Here is a 16,302-nt window from a genome sequence, read left to right on the forward strand (position 1 = left end):
TTAGGGACTAGTAATTCATGATTGTTTTTCTTTCTTCGAGGTCTTCCAAAGAACAAAAGCAAAACTTACTGCTTTTAAATCGAATGAAACTTATCCTATCTTTCATGTCTTTGTTTGCCTTTAAGCATTGTGCTGTTTCATCATGCTAAGGTTTATTTCATCATGACTCATCAGTTGTTTCCATCTCTCCTAAAAAGATGATATGAAAATACAAGAATGATGGAATCACGTAGAAAGGTGATAGAATGTGGAAAAATATTGTCACTGTTGCATCATGGTTTTTTTAGTTTTTATTTTAATTTTTTTGTATTGCAGTTATTGCATCATATTTCAAGAAGTTATAAAAGAAGCCTGGAGACCCTATTTTTGTAGGCTGCTTTTAGTTTTCATTGAATGCAGTTGAGACTTCAGATTTTTTCATTTCAGTCCATAATGACAAAGAGGAAAAAAATGACAGATGTTAAAGAGATGTTTCACATCTCTTTAACAAGTCAGTAAATGAATACAAAGGGAAAAATAGTACTCCAGGTCCAAACCAGCATTGTTTAGTAGGCATATAATGTGAATCACAAATGTAAACCACATATATAATTTTAAATTTACTTTAAAAAGTAAGTGAAGAAAATAGTGTCATTGAGGAAAACAAGAAATATTTAGAATTCCTTTTAGGAGCTAACACCCTGTGGGACAAACTTTGCTCCATCTCTTCTGTCTCTTTTTTGGCACTGGTTGGATAAATACCCTCCCTTCCTCTTCTCCCCTGCATTCACCCCAAATAGGCTGTGTTTTCTTGTGGCTCTTTGTAGCTTGGTAATGTACTAGCTTGTGTTTGCTTTGTCTCTTTATATGCCTTGCTTCCCTTTCACTTCTTCACTCTGGCATTGAACTCTTCCTTCCCAAACTGTCAACTTGTCCTTTTGCCTCAGACTGCCTTTTCGAGCTGAAACAATGGCTTCTAGACTTCTTTGACCACGACCTATAGTAAGAAATATATTTTATGTTGTGACCCAGTACACACATACGCGCTCATAAACACATATCTAAAACAACAGCTTTGGGAAGCACCCTTATCATTACTAGGCGTCTTGTACTCTGAATTTTTCTTTTTCCTCTCCAGTTTCATTTTAAAAATGCTGGTTATAACCCACTATATTGCTTGGCCAAAGAGTAAGAACATTTGTAATTGTGTTAGGATATTGGTATTTTGTTTTCTATAAGTTTGTACCAATCTGTATTCCCCCCCAGCAATGTATGAGAGTAATGTCAAAGCTGATATTATAAGTGCTTTGAAAATTCTGTTCCTAGAGCTTGTGACTCATAGTGTCCTCAAACTTCAGCAACACCTGTCCTGCCTTGGGAACAGAGTATCTGTGCTTTAACTCAACTCCTTTTATGGTAGTATCTGGAGAGGGAGAAAGAAGCCTGTGGGTTAGTTGAACATTTGTGGGACTCCATCTTGATTTGTCTATAATGTTTTGGTTATATCTCTTTGAAGAGCTTTTTTTGTGGTTGCTTTAAGTATTATGTTATGTATACATAACTCTTTACAGTCTACTGATTGTCAAGTCCCTGTACTCAACCTCTCATTTCTAATATAATTGCCTTTTATATTTTCTCTATATACATTTAGAACCGTATCACATGGTGTTATTTTTGCTTAGACTATCAAAAATGATATAGGAGACTTAAGAAGAGAAGAGAAGTCTGTTGTGTTTACCCATATTCTGTCTCCATTCTTCCTGATTTTCTAGTGTTCCTTCTTTTATCATTTCCTTTTTGTTTGAAGAATTTCCTATAGCCATTCTTTTAGGGTAGGTCTCCTGGTGACAAATCTCTTAGTTTTCCTTCATCTGCAGATGTTTTAATTTCCCTCTTTCCTAAAGGATATTTTGTCTGTATATGGGATTCTGGGTTGGCAGTTCTCTCAGCACCTGAAAAATGCTTCTAGGCATCAAAAATATGAATATGAATTGACATTTAAAATGTTTATTAGCTGTGACCATAGTGTTCTAAGTGTTAAAGAAAAAATTTTCTTCTAAATTATAATTACTGAGTACGACATAAATATATTATTGATTTCATTTATTAAATGATTATAAACGTAAAGGCATCTCTTCACAGGGGACTGCTCTTTTCATGGAATTATGTACCCATGGATGAATATTATTTACGTTAGAATGAGACTGATTTCAGTGGAAATTAATAGTAAAAAGGAAAGCTATTGGGTCATTAGTAATTGTGAGATTTACAAATGATTTATTGATAATTTTTGTTAGGCCTATCATTTATAGTAGAATTTATAGTATATTCCTGTTAAATTAATCTATATCTAATAAGTCCATGTAGGAATGAAACGCTGAGCAGAAAATGGATATGGGACAGCATGAAGACTTGTCCAGGTTAACAAATACATAGATATATAGATTTACTGTATCCAGTAATTTTTTGACAAAAGTTAATAAAAATGTTTCTCAATAAATGTTCAAGAAAGTATAAAACCTTAACTTTGGTGTATGTTACTTTTACTTGAAGATATGACATTGATTTGACATAACTAAGGGCTGTTTTCAGCTCCTTGAAATCATGCAAAATATCTTCAGGTTACAGACACACAGTTGATTGATAGAATGTACTAATTTCTTTCTCATTTCTCAGAGAATAATGAAAGTACAGATCTTGAATTCTAAATAATTCTAGATAAATTATGTAAGGAGTCTGGCCATGAGCCTTTTGCCTGGAGGAACTAAGATGTAGCTATCTTCAATATTTATTGTCACTGTTGTCATTGGATTCTGTCTCAGGTGAGCTTTTAATGTCAGGTATTGTCCTTAACAGAAGTGTTTGGGACAGAGAGAGACAAGATCACCTTGGATATATGGTGCCTCCATTAAGGGATACTCCCCTGATATCAGTATATCAAATTATTCCTTTGATTGGTGTTTTGGATGTTTCTGCAACTCAGGGAAATACATTGTAGTGAGACGTTAGATGTGTGAGATATATATCCTTCTCTTACAAACTGGAAGAAGGAAGATTATAAAGTAGAGTGTAGGAAAGGAGAAACTAGCATGGTGTCTGACCTTGTTATTAATTCAACTAACTGGTTGGTAACTACGGAAATTAAGAATCTGGAAATTGATTCTCTTAAAACCATCTCGTCCTCAGTGTGAAGACTGCTGGATTAATTTTTCATCACTAGATTATAGTTTTGAATCTTTTGCTGTATAATATTCATCTATTTTTTATTTTCACAACTGTTTTAATTCCTTAAGGACCTTCATCATTCTGCCGTGAGTACTGCCACTTCTCTGTGCTCTCTTTGAGCAAGGATTCTTTTCCCTTCTTCTTGCATATGCTCCTCAGTGGAGCAGTTTTTTTATTCTCCCTCTTCCTCCTTTAACATGAATATTTTTTATTCACAATCCACTCCCTGCTGAGGTTTTGATTTTATTCTGTTGCCTCAGATTTTGTGTGGTTGTTGGTTCTTCATTCATTTGAAAAACTTAGGCTATGTCTCAAAAATATAATTGCCAGGGGGTATCAATCTTCATTATATTTCCGTGACTAAAACTCCATGAGGGCAGAAATCTAGTGTGTTTTCCTCACCATTGGATATGTAGAACCTATCCTAGTGAGTGAATGAATGAGCAAGGAACAGAATTTTCCCAACTCTTTCCTTAATAGAACTGCTAGTTAAAAAAGAAATAACCAAATTAATGTTGTAAAGTCTTTTTTTGTTAATTGATATTTAAAATAGTACCTTTCTGGTAGAATGGTAATTAAAATGCTTTTAATATTGTGGTAAGAAGTATTGTTAACATTTCTGATCATTTATATTTTAATTGTTAATAAAAATTAATGGCCATGATTGGACTGTTTCATAAAATCATATTGGAAATATAGGGTAATAAAAGCCCCTACCTTGTAAGGATGTTGTGAGGATTGAATTAGTTAATACATGTAAAGCATTTAAAACAAGGCTTCATATATACTCAAGTGCTTGGTAACTATTAATTGGTAATTGAGAATGGTGCTGAGACTGACTTCTTCCCCATCATTCTGCAGGAGGGCCCCTGATGGTAAGTTATCAGTTTATCTATCCATAAGGAAGCTGGCTATTGGCACAGGGCAGTCTTCCACTCAGGTCCTTGCCGAAGCCCCCTGAAAGGATCATCCTCCACAGGGACTTTGCCTCAGGTTCTTTCCCAAGGGTCCTCCTCTCAGACCTTTGAGAGCAGGGGGCTGGGAAGAGCTTCAGAATGGGTGATATGTTGCAGTCAGGTGATGAGGGTTTAAAATGAACTCTGCCTTTTAGGCCTCTGTGACTCAGGGCAAGTTGCTTCACCTCTCACTTTCCTCCCTTGCCCATCTCATCTCAGAGAATGATCTTCTCATCCCTTTTCTTACTGTGAGCAGCTACACTGGGCTTCTTTTACTTCCACAAAATGCCATATTCTCTCCTACATCTGGCCCTTTGAACATGCTCTTCCCTTTGGATGAAACATATTCTTTCTCTTCCCTCCCCCTTTGCTTTATTTTGCCAGATCCTGCTCATGCTTGCATTAAATGCCTCTCCCTTAGAAGGCCTTTCCTAACCAGTTCCCACCAGACTGGTTTGTATCTCTGCCATGCTTTCCTTTTACACCATCGTGATTCTTAAAGCCTTTCTTCCCATTTGGAGTTGCCTTACATGCTGAGCTCCCAGAGGGGTTGATGGAATCTGACATGTTCTTTGCTGCATCCCCAATTCCTGGCACATAGGAGGCCACATTAATGATGTATAGATGGATGGGAAAAAAATGTTGGAGATATTGTTACTTAGAATTTGGTTAACATTATTTCTACAGCTGCCCTTGTTTTACAGAATTTTTGTTTTGTTTTTTTCTTGTAAAGCTGCCGAAACGTAGAAGCTGATTCTGTCACAATGTCAGATGCCTTTGGAAAATTCTACATTCCTCTTAGATGAATCTTTAGAACTTGGTGAGTTTCACTAGATACCTTCAGTCTTCATTTTGAGCTCAGAGGTATGCCACCTTTTTTCTTCCTTTTTTGCATAATTAACAAGTACGGTGAGGTTTGGAATCTCCTGGCAAGGAGCATGGGACCAAGTATTATAAAAAGATTTAGGGCATGATCTCCTACCTTCCTCGATAGCTTTTGTTTATCTTTAGAATTTTCATTCTTATGAGGAGTGAAAAGATATTCATTGGTAAGACAATTGATATCCAGATGTAAAGTATTTTCTTTTCAGCAACTCATGAAGTTTTTCAAAGTTACTGCACAGAAGTAAGAATTATACTTGTTTTTTTTCTGAGATAAAGGAAGATGATTTTCAAGTGACTGAAAGTAGAATAGGAATTGTTTATTTCCTGTCAGATTTTAGCTTTAAAGATAATCAGTTGAATGAGGTAGAGAAGGGCCAGTCACCTACTGCAGCTCCACCTTACAAGCAAGTCTCTCCATCAGGGGTCTGCGCACTACCAAATCCAGCCTACTGCCCGTTTTTCTATGACCCGTGAACTAAGAATAGTGTGTATATTTTTAAATGGTTGGGGGAAAAATCTCAAAAGAATACTATTTTGTGACATGTGAAAATTATGTGAAATTCAAAATCAGCATCTATAAATAAAGCTTTATTGGAACACAGCCACTCTTATTTTTTACATATTGTGTATAGCTATTTTCAAGCTATTGTAGTGGAGTTAAGTAGTTGCGTCAGAGACCTTAGGGCCTAGAAAGCCAAAAATATTTACAACCATTTAAAAATATACACACTATTCTTAGTTCACGGGTCATAGAAAAACTCAAAAGAATACTATTTTGTGACATGTGAAAATTATGTGAAATTCAAAATCAGCATCTATAAATAAAGCTTTATTGGAACACAGCCACTCTTATTTTTTACATATTGTGTATAGCTATTTTCAAGCTATTGTAGTGGAGTTAAGTAGTTGCATCAGAGACCTTAGGGCCTAGAAAGCCAAAAATATTTACCATGTGACCCTTTACTGAATAAGGTACCTGACCTGTGCTCTAGGTCATGGTTGGACCTAGGACGTGGTTGGAGAAGTATTTATAGATTGAGTTCTAAGGTTTAAGAGATGAGTAGGCGGAAAATAGCGGGACGTGATTGTCAGTACCAAGTCTTAGTGACTCATTTATACTTTTTTCTGTCCTGCAAAGTGTAACCCCTATTCTAATTAAACTGACCATGTTGTTGTTTTAAAATAGGAAATAAATCAAGAGAAATCATTCTTCTATTACTTTTCTTCTAAAATGAATGTATATGGGAATTTGTAGAAAGAAAATTAGTATAGTACTCTTAGTTTTTACCTGGTTTTGACATTACTATAATATCTTAAGCATTTAACAGATTGTGTATACCTTATGTGCAGTCTCTGTTTTTTCCTGATGTGCAGGGATTACTTGTTATTTTTATTTTTTAAGTGAAAGTACTAGTCTAATATTTGGAAACTAGTTGGTGACTGACTCAATGGAACTCAGTACATTGAGGATGAAGGTACACAGTCCCTTTTGGAATCAGTGGATAGGCTTGGAGGGTATTCTTAAGGAGCTCTTTTGTAGTCTGACACAGGTTAAGTCCTATATTAGATAAAAGACCACGATTTTAGTATCTCCCTTTCTTGGCCCTCTAGAACACTTAATAGTTTTGTGACTTTGGACACATTTACCACTCTAAATCCTAATTGCTTCATTTCCAAATAGGGAAAAATAATACCTTTCCTGTCTGAAAGCAGGAATCTTGGATTTACTAAATTATAAGTTTTCTAAGGGTAGGTACCATGCCTGTTTTTTAAACAGTGGATCCCCTGTAGGCCTGGCACATAGAGTGAAAGAACAAGATCTATTATAGCTCCAATAACTATTATATCTGTGCATGATCACAATAATTCCAGTTTCTTCGAAGTTTTGCTTATTGCGATTGGGTGTTTTTTGTTAACTGTAAAAGAGAATTTTGATGAAAACAGTTATTTTCTCTGGATTCATTCTTTAAGATAGCCGTCAAATCATTGGCCAGATTATTTGGCCAGACTTATTTGTCTAAGTTGATTGTTTATTGTTAATTTTTGAAATCTTAAGAGCCCAGATAAACTACTAATCCAAGAATTACCAATCTTAAAGAAACCTAGAACCGTTCTCATTATAAAGCTTTAAAATGTATATATACTAAAAGCCACTCTTGGATAGGAAGACATATATTCTCATCTAAGTCTTCTGAAATTTTCCCCAACTCTTCCACTGAACCTCTTTTTTTTTAATGAAACTTCCCTATATAGTTTGCTTAAGAAACCAATTTTTAAAATACTACCTTGCAGTATACCTTGTAAAGATAAGATAGTTTAAAAGGTATTTAGCTGAGGAAAATTATACCAGATTTAAGGAGTCTAGGGAGATGTGACAGCTAAATGCAATATATGACTCTGGACTGGATCCTGTACTGGAGGAGGAAGAAAGCCCTAAAGTACTTTATTTGGTCAGTTAAGAAAATTGGAAAATAGACATTATATTAAAATATTGTGTAATTATTAAGTTTTCTGAGGTTAGTAACTATACTATGGTTATTTAAGAGAATGTCCTTGTTCTTAGGAAGTATACATTTAAGTATTTAGAGCTAAAAGGTCGTGATTTATACAACTTACTCTCAGTTTAGAAAACGTTTATATTTTAAAGAAAATGATGCAAATGTTAACAATTGGTGAATCTGGAGTAAGTATACATAGGAGTTCTTTTAAATATTCATATAGTTTTTTGGAAGTTTGAAATTATTTCCAAGTAAAAGTGTAAAGAAATGTCTTTAGCAGTTACCAAAAAACCTGGAAATTATGTCCAAATACTGTTACTTTTAGATTATCATTTACTTCCATTAAAAATATACTTATAGTCCTTGTATTTTTTTCAAAGTGCTTTTACACATCCTCTGTTCACATGGTGGTACTGTTATTGAACAGTACTTTTTTGTTGAGTGGTTTATGATTAACTATATGGTCATCAATGCAGATGCTCTGTTCTGTGATTATTTAATAAGTTTATGACAAGTACTTTATAAAATAGGTTTAGTTGTTTTATAGTAATGTGGAGATAAAATGAAAAAAGCTTTGAAATGTAAAATCTGCTTGGCAAAGAGAAGGTCTTTGTATTAATAGTATTCTTGATGATTATCTCATCAGTTATTTTAATCATAAGATCATAGTGAAATATCAATTAGTATAATTTAGAACTTTAAAAAAACTTAGGTATAATCTGTTAAGTTTTCATCTATCCTGTAGTTTACTTTAATATAATGTTCACTTCAGCTAGTTTCATTAAAAATCTACCATATTCCCTTAGCTCCATAAATATGCTTTGTTTGTTTTTAAAAGTGGGTCTGGTTTTATCATCTCAAATTTATTATATTTTGAAGGAAATTCAAGAATAAGTATCTATTATAGTGTTTCTCAAAATAGTATTAGTAATTGCAGACATTTTTTGAGCGTTTGTGCCAGGCATTATATTGTAAGCACTTTTCACTTAATGATTTATTTCATTTTCACAACCTTATGCTAACACCTTGTCTTGATTTGCTGTTTTCACTTCTAGCTAAAACTGAGCTTAGAAGCTAAGCTTCAGAACCCTCAAGTTTTCTTACCTCTTTTTGCCAAATACAAACTGTAGGAACTAGTGATCTGGAACTTAATACAGTAAAATTGATCAATTATATTTACATTAAGAAAAAAATGCCATCTGACAATTTTTTAGTTTATAAATTTTGGATAGGTCTAACTTCAAGCTAGACTTCCTGTTGCCCTCATAATATGGGAAGGATCCACCCATCAAAACAGTTCTTCAGTAATTATACTGAAAAAGGAAGTAAATATGACTTTTAGTACCCAAGTAAGAGACAGACTGATGCAGAAACCTGGTTCTACTAGACTTCAATTTGACCAAGTAAAGTAACTACAAATAGTAAAAATTTAAAAATCAAGGCACTGATAGAGTATTGCTAACTTTTTTTTTTTAACTTTTCCTATTGAATTAAAACATGCTTATTATAAAGTCCATCAATCCTGAGTGTCATTTTGATGAAATTTTATGAAGTCAACGCTTGTTTAACCAATATCAAGATCAAGATATAGAACATTTTCATGAACCCAGGAGCCTCCTTCATGCCCCCTAACAGTCATCACATACTCCGGAGGTAACTATTATTCTGACTTCATTCACTATTCATTAGTTCTGTCTATTTTTGACCTTCTGTTGTCTATCATTTTTTAATCAACATCTTCTTTATGTGAGTCATCCAGGTTGATTCATGTAGTGATAGTTCACCCTTTTTCATTGCTTTATAATAAATAATATCTATATACCACAGTTTATTTATCCATTCTGCTGTTGATGAACATTTGGAGCATCGTCAGCTTGTGGCTATTATGAACAGTGCTGCTGTGAACATTCTTGAGCATGTCTTTTGATGTACATATGTATGCATTTCTGTGAGTAAATTTCTGGGAGTGAAATTGCTGGGTCAGGGTATTTGGCTGTTTAGGTTTAGTAGATGCTCATAGTTTTCCAAAGTGGTTGAATCAGTTTACACTCTCACCAACAGTGTACAAGAGTTCTTGTTGCTCTACATCCTCACTAATACTTGATTTTCATTAGTGTTTTCAATATTAGCTCTTTTGCTATTTTTGTAGTGAAAATTTACTGTAATTTTAGTTCATAATTCCATGATAACTTTAAAAGGTTAGCACATGTGTTTATATGCCATTGACCATTTGGATGTCCTCTTTGGAGAAATGCCTATTCATGTCGTTTGCCCATTTTTTTTTTATTGGGTTGTCTTATGGATTTGTAGGAGTTCTTTAACTATTTCTAGGATGCTAGGATGTTTTTTGTTGGATTGGGTATTGAAGATATCTTCCCTGCTTATTCACTCTTTTAATAGTATGTCTTAAGATAATTTCTTAATTTTAATAAATTCAGTTTTATCGAACTGTTCTTTTGTGATTAGTGCTTTTTGTGTTATAAGAAATGTTTGCCTATCCCAAAGCCAAGAAGATATTCTCGTTTATTTTCTTAAGTAAACTTGGTTGTTTAAACTTTTACATTTAGGTTTATGCATGGTAGGATTCATGGTTCATTTTATTTTCCATGTGGAAATCCATTAAGGTTAAGCATTAGTTATTGAAAAGACTATCCTTTCTCTACTGTAACGCAGTAGTGCCTTTGTTGTGATTCAGATAACTGTTTATTTGTGGGTCTATTTTTGGACTCTATTCTGTTCCATTGGTCTAGTTGTTGGTGTGCCAGTGCCATAGTTCCTTAATTATTGTAGCTGTAAATCCTCTGACTTCATTCTTCAGAATTGCCTTGGTTCTTTGAATTTCAATAAAAATTTTATACTCAGCCTGTCAGCTTCCTATATAAATAAATAATAAATTCCCTGCTTAATATTAAGCAAGTTAAATATTATTTAATATTATTCTCAACTAGCTTAATATTGAATCTATAGATCAATTTGACTACAATGGACATCTTTCAGTATTGACACTTTCAATACATTTACTGTGGTATATGCCTTTATATATTTAGGTCTTTTAAAATTTCTCTTAGAAATCGGTTTTGTTGTTTTGTGTGTAGAGGTCTTACACATCTTTTTAATGTATGATAATGAGATTGTGGTTATGTTTTTAAATAGTCCTTGTAATTTATAGATTCATAGTGGAGTATTTACAGATGAAATCATACAGTGTTTTGGATTTGCTTCTAATAATACAAAGGAGGATGGGAAGGCATGGGGAAGGGTCAGAACAGATAGAATAAGATTGATCATGATTTGATAATTGTTGGAAATGGGTGACGGATAGATGGGTTAATAATTATAGTATTCTTTTTTACTTTTGTGTGTGTAAGCCTATTTCTCTGACTGATTAGAACTAAATGGAGTAAGCCTATTTCTCTGACTGATTAGAACTAAAAACTCTCAATAGAATATAAAAAGCAACTATCTGAAAACTAAAATTTAATAATAGCAGGTGGATTGAGAAAGGAAGTCATAACTTGAAGAATAGTCTGTATAATGGTGAGTTTACCTTTTTTTCTTTCTTTCCATGACCCAGCTTTGACCAAATGGTAGGCTGTATTATGGAACTGCACAGTGGGTGTAGCAATTAGCAAAAACTCCAAGGGAAACCCCTATTTCTAGCCAGAGGACAAGGAAAGGGGGTCCCCTATTTTTTCTTTTTCTCTCTCAAGCCTGCCATAAGATGATCTCTACCTGTAAAGTTGCATTATCCTGGTGGCAAAAGGACTTAAAACCCTGAGGAAAAACGATTTCTCTGGCCAGAGGAATTGGGAAAGAGGGCCCTGCAAACTGGAGCACGCTGGGGAAATCTCAGAAAGGGGAGAGCTGATGTGACAGGAGATTTCCTGATTGTGAGTATGAACCCACAAAGGTCCCACCTCACTCATGAGTTGCACATGCATGGAACAGACCCAAAGAAACACATCAAAGACTTAGAGAACTGAACTACGATATAAATCACTGTTAATATCTCAGACTTGCCCCTCAGTGATGCATGCAGAGGATAAACCGAAATAACATAGTAAAGGCTTTGAAAACTGAACTGATATTGGAGCTATCACTCACAGAAGACAATATAAGCTTGTAGTCTAAACTTAAATCAAAAATCAAATTCTCCAGAAGATGTTATTGGAATCTAGAGTTTCATAACTAATATCAGAACATCTAGGATATAATCCAGAATTACTTGACATAGAAGGAAATGGGAGAATCTGACAATTTTTTAAGGGAAAATACAACAAAAAAATGCCAACCCAGATGATGGATTTGTCAGAAAAAGACTTTAAAGCAACTATTATATCCATGCTTCATGAAATAAAAGTGAATATTCTTGAAAGAATGGACAGTCCTCTGAAAAATAGAAACCATATAAAAGAATCAAATGGAAATTTTAGAACTGAAAAATACAATATATGAAATACAAATTTAGTGCATGGGCTCAGTAGAAGACTTGAAGATAAATCAGTATAAATCTCACATCTTGTGTCTTCTGTGTCAAGGGTATGTCTCTGTTCTATAATACTTGTTTAGTCCAAATTGCCCCTTGTGAAACCTGGTCATAGGCCTCAGGCTCTGAATTAGCATGCTATTTACACATCCTCTCTTAAATCCTTAATTACTCCTATTTCATGCTACAAAGAAAGATGTGTCTGTGTGATTTGAGCCCCATCTCCTTTCCTCCTCCACAGATTCAGACAGGGTCTTGGCCTGCTATTTTCCCAGACCTTGTCATTTCTGGTAAGGATCAAGCCATCAGTGGGTTTAAAAAAATAATAGTCAACTAAGGAACTAAATAGACCCATGTGTGTTTATGTTTATATGTTTGAAAGCTTTGAGAGTAAGTAGGGATAGAGAGAAATGTGGAGATGGATAGCAAATGTATATCATTATCATATATTGCAATATTACAATTCAAAGGGAATACATTTTATCTTAAATATCAAGTGTAGGTATAATGATTATTTTAGTGAAGAAAAAATGTGTTAAGGTAGTTGTTTTCTGAATACTCTGTGGTTCAGGATGTGTCCACACTTATTTGAACTAGTTTTCAGATGGTTGTGAACTTGCTTGGCACAAAGGCAGCCTAGCAGTTTACCCAAGTTTTAATAGGTCAAAACAACTATCTTTTTTATGAAGTGATTACACTGCACAAAGTTAGAGGAATACTTGTGGCCTTGAGAACTGATATATTTTTAGTGATATTTTACATGAGTTTGGTGGCCTCATTGGTAAAGTATATGTCAAAACATTGTCATTATATTTATACGTCTTGGTTGTAAGTTGTTAAACTATCTCATGAGCTAGCCGTAAGCCTAGTATTTACATAATGCTATATTGTCAGTTTAAAAAAATGCTTGTGTTTTTATTTTTGTGGTTTTGAATCAAGCAGATCACATGCTATCCCAGCTTATGTGAGATCTAGAGGGATAAGGTGCTTGAAATTGAGAATATGGAGGGATGTGTGCTGCTTTGTAATGGTGAGTTCTAGAGTAACTTCAGGGGAGTGAGAAGGAGGTAGGATGGAGCACATATTGTTGGAGGAGAGGAGATCAAGGAACTGACTGGCCAGGGGATTCGGAGGATCATTTATGTAGATATTAAAATCCAAAAACAATGACAAAAGAGGTGTCAGAATAACAGCCCTCAAGGAATGAGAGGGCTTGTTCTGGTGGGTTATGAATGGTTGCAGCAAGGAGAGGATAAGAGCTGATGTAGTCTGGAGACATGAGATTCAAAGCTGGGGATTTTAGGGAGGGGAGAAAAGGGAATATGTGAAAGAACAGCCACCTTTTGAAAGAACTGGTGCTACAGCAGAACTAGAGGAGTGAGGTTTCAGTTGGTGCAAGGAAGGTTAAGAGAGTGTGCAACAATAGTGAGGAAACAGGATATTTTGCTAATGATATACCGTCAGTTCCAGAGGACACAGTTAAAAGATTTTGGAAATTGGGAAAGGGAAAAGGGATCAATGTAGGGATACATAGAGTATATGGACAAAAGTGTGTATATAGGGATGTATATGATGGGGGAGGACCTGGGAGTTTTGGGCCTCTTCTGGTGACTGATATAAAAGGAAAGTAGGGCATGATGGGATTAGTCTTGATTATTTCCTGGGCAGATTACTGTAAATATTGAGGGCGAAAGGGTTTGGGAAAGGCAAATTTATCAAGAGCAGCCAGAGATTTTGGACTTGTATTAAATTTCTGTTGCTGCCATACAAATTACCATAAACTTAATGGCTTAAAACAGTATGAATATATTGTCTTATAGTCCCTGCAGGTCAGAAGTTCCACATGGGTCTCACTGGGCTAAAATCAAGGTGTCAGTAGGACTCTATTCCTTTCTGGAGGCTTTGGGGGAGAATTTGTTCCTTGTGTTTTCAAGCTTCTGAAGGTAATCCACATTCCTTGACTTGTGGCCACCTTCTTCCACCTTCAAAACCAGCAACATTGCATCTTTTTGTCACTTCTTCTGTCTCGTATTTCTCTGACCACAGCCAGGAAAAGTCCTCTGCTTTTAAAGACTCATATGATTACATTGTACCCACCCAGATAATCTAGAATGGTCTCCCTATCTCGAGATCTTTAATCTTAATCACTTCTGCACTGTCCCTTTTTGCCATGTAAGGTAGCATATTCGCAGGTTCCAGGGATTAGGGCACAGTCCTTTTCATGGGGCCATTATTCTGCCTTCCACAGGGCCCCCTCTTTCTTCCCGCTGATATTAGTGAAGAGTCCTGGTGCAGGGTGGTGTAGGTTCAGGGTTATGGTACCTGGTTCAGTTTGAGTTCACTTTGAGTCTCAGACTTGGGATCTCAGTGTACCTTCACATCTTCTGTGGGACTCATTTAATGCTGAGGACAGGCTCAGACCTCAGTCTCATCTCTGAAAAAGGAATAAGTTGCTTGTATATTTGTGGACCAGAGCAGTCCATTACATGAATAGGGAGCTCAGACATTATTTGTAGAAGTATATTAGTTGAATCATTGGAATAGTCTTGTGTCCCACTAAGAGAGCTATATTAGTTTTTTAGTTTTTGTTTATTTAATGAGGCTTCAAAAATGCCTCATGTCTAGACATTGGACAGGCTAGAATTCTGAGATCATATGGTGTTTGTCTTGAGCCAGAATCTTCTCTGGTTTTAAGAGAGGTCTGGTTCATGAGAGTTTGGTTTGGGGTATGTTTCTTGTTCTTACTGACAATTTTTAATTTAAGAATTAAAATATTTTTCATTTTCAAGAATTTTCATTTTCGATCATTGTAGAGATAGGCTAATGTTCCCATTAAGTATTAAATAAATTGAGAACTGTTTAATTTCATCTTTAGTCATGCATTGAACAATTAATTTAAAAAGTATTAAAGTTGTTCTCTTAGAAATAATTATCTTTTTGGCTATAGTGGAAACACAGTTATCTGCAGAAGCAAGTTAGAATCACAAATAGTGATAAACATAGTTAAGGATTATTGCTTGGGTTTTGTGTATACCAGTCGATTGAATTTCAGCACTACTTTTAATTAATGTTAATAGATCCATCAGTCCCAGAATATCAGATTTAACTAACCCACATTCTAAAGTAGGTCAGTGGGTTATTAGGTTAGAAAAAGCTTTATTGTAGTTTCCACTTTTTAAACCAGGTTCTTGAGTTAACCATTTTTAATTAATAATTTTAAAATTATTAGTAATTAGATGAAATTAAAAGTTTTTCTTTAAATTATGTGAACAGTAAATAGGGAAATAGTCTCTGTTACTCTTGTTTTGTAACAGTAACGTGTTACTCTGTTACTGATGTTTTGTTCTTTGGAATGGATAACGTGTATGTTATGTTTCTCATGTATAGCCAGGGCTCTAGTATTGGACAATTAAAAGAACAAAGGCAGCACTTAAGTTTAAGTTTTTCTGATTATAAAAATAATGCATGTTTATGGGAGAAGTTTTAGAAAGTACTAAACAAAAAGTAAAAAATGAAATATCCATAAGCTAATATCCACAGTTGGTACTTTTGACATATTTGGATTTGTGTTTGATTTTTGTGTGTGTGTGAGGAAGATTGACCCGAACTAACACCTGTGCAGGTCTTCCTCAATTCTATATGTGGGACACCACCATAGCATGGCTTAATGAGCAGTGCATAAGTCCATGCCCGGGATCAGAACCTGCAAACCCTGGGCTACCGAAGGGGAGTGGGTGAACCTAAGCACTACACCACCAGGCCAGCCCTTATGTTTGATATATTTTGATGCCACCATTACTGCTCTTCGATGCTTAAATTCTTTCTAGCTTTACTTTTTAAAATAATAGTGCAAGAAATATAAAATTTTGAATACATCTCTATTTCCTTTTTTCTCAAAGTGAAATTACTTGGTCAAAGGACATAAATATTTTCAGCTATTGATACATCTCACCAAACTTTTTTTAAGAAAGGGAGCCCTAATTTACTATTTTAAAGCAGAATTCAGTGTCTATTTCATATCTCCCTCACCAAAGTTATCAGACTCCTTGTTATTAAATAATATAATGGACACATTAGAGTCATTATCTTGTCCACATAGCAGTATTGACATTGTCAACTTCTCAAAAATTTTCCTTTAATTTTAGTGACAGCTGATCCTTCTTGGCTTTCTTCTCTTTGACTGTTCATTTTCTGTCTAGCTGATAATATTATTAACACCAACCACACTTAAAATTGATTGAGCATTTGCTATTTTCTATTTACTGTCCCAAAC

At 34.7% G+C, this 16,302-nt stretch overlaps 1 protein-coding gene across 50 annotated transcripts in view; it reads left to right on the forward strand.

Annotated features, from left to right (window-relative positions):
• Positions 1–16,302, forward strand: part of CLOCK (clock circadian regulator) — a 116,241-nt gene that overhangs the window by 22,508 nt on the left and 77,431 nt on the right. For 17 of the 50 annotated variants that reach the window (XM_008536517.2, XM_008536521.2, XM_070614901.1 and 14 more), the window contains 2 exons: positions 4,894–5,024; positions 9,056–9,196. The exons of 9 other annotated variants lie outside the window; for them this stretch is intronic. The gene's annotated coding sequence lies outside the window, so the exon portion shown is untranslated. The remainder of the gene's footprint in view (positions 1–4,893; positions 5,025–9,055; positions 9,197–16,302) is intronic. 24 more of the 50 variants (XM_008536522.2, XM_070614895.1, XM_008536524.2 and 21 more) reach the window with 2 other exon arrangements.

Source organism: Equus przewalskii, chromosome 3, assembly GCF_037783145.1.
Source record: "Equus przewalskii isolate Varuska chromosome 3, EquPr2, whole genome shotgun sequence".
Taxonomy (NCBI): Eukaryota; Metazoa; Chordata; class Mammalia; order Perissodactyla; family Equidae; genus Equus; species Equus przewalskii.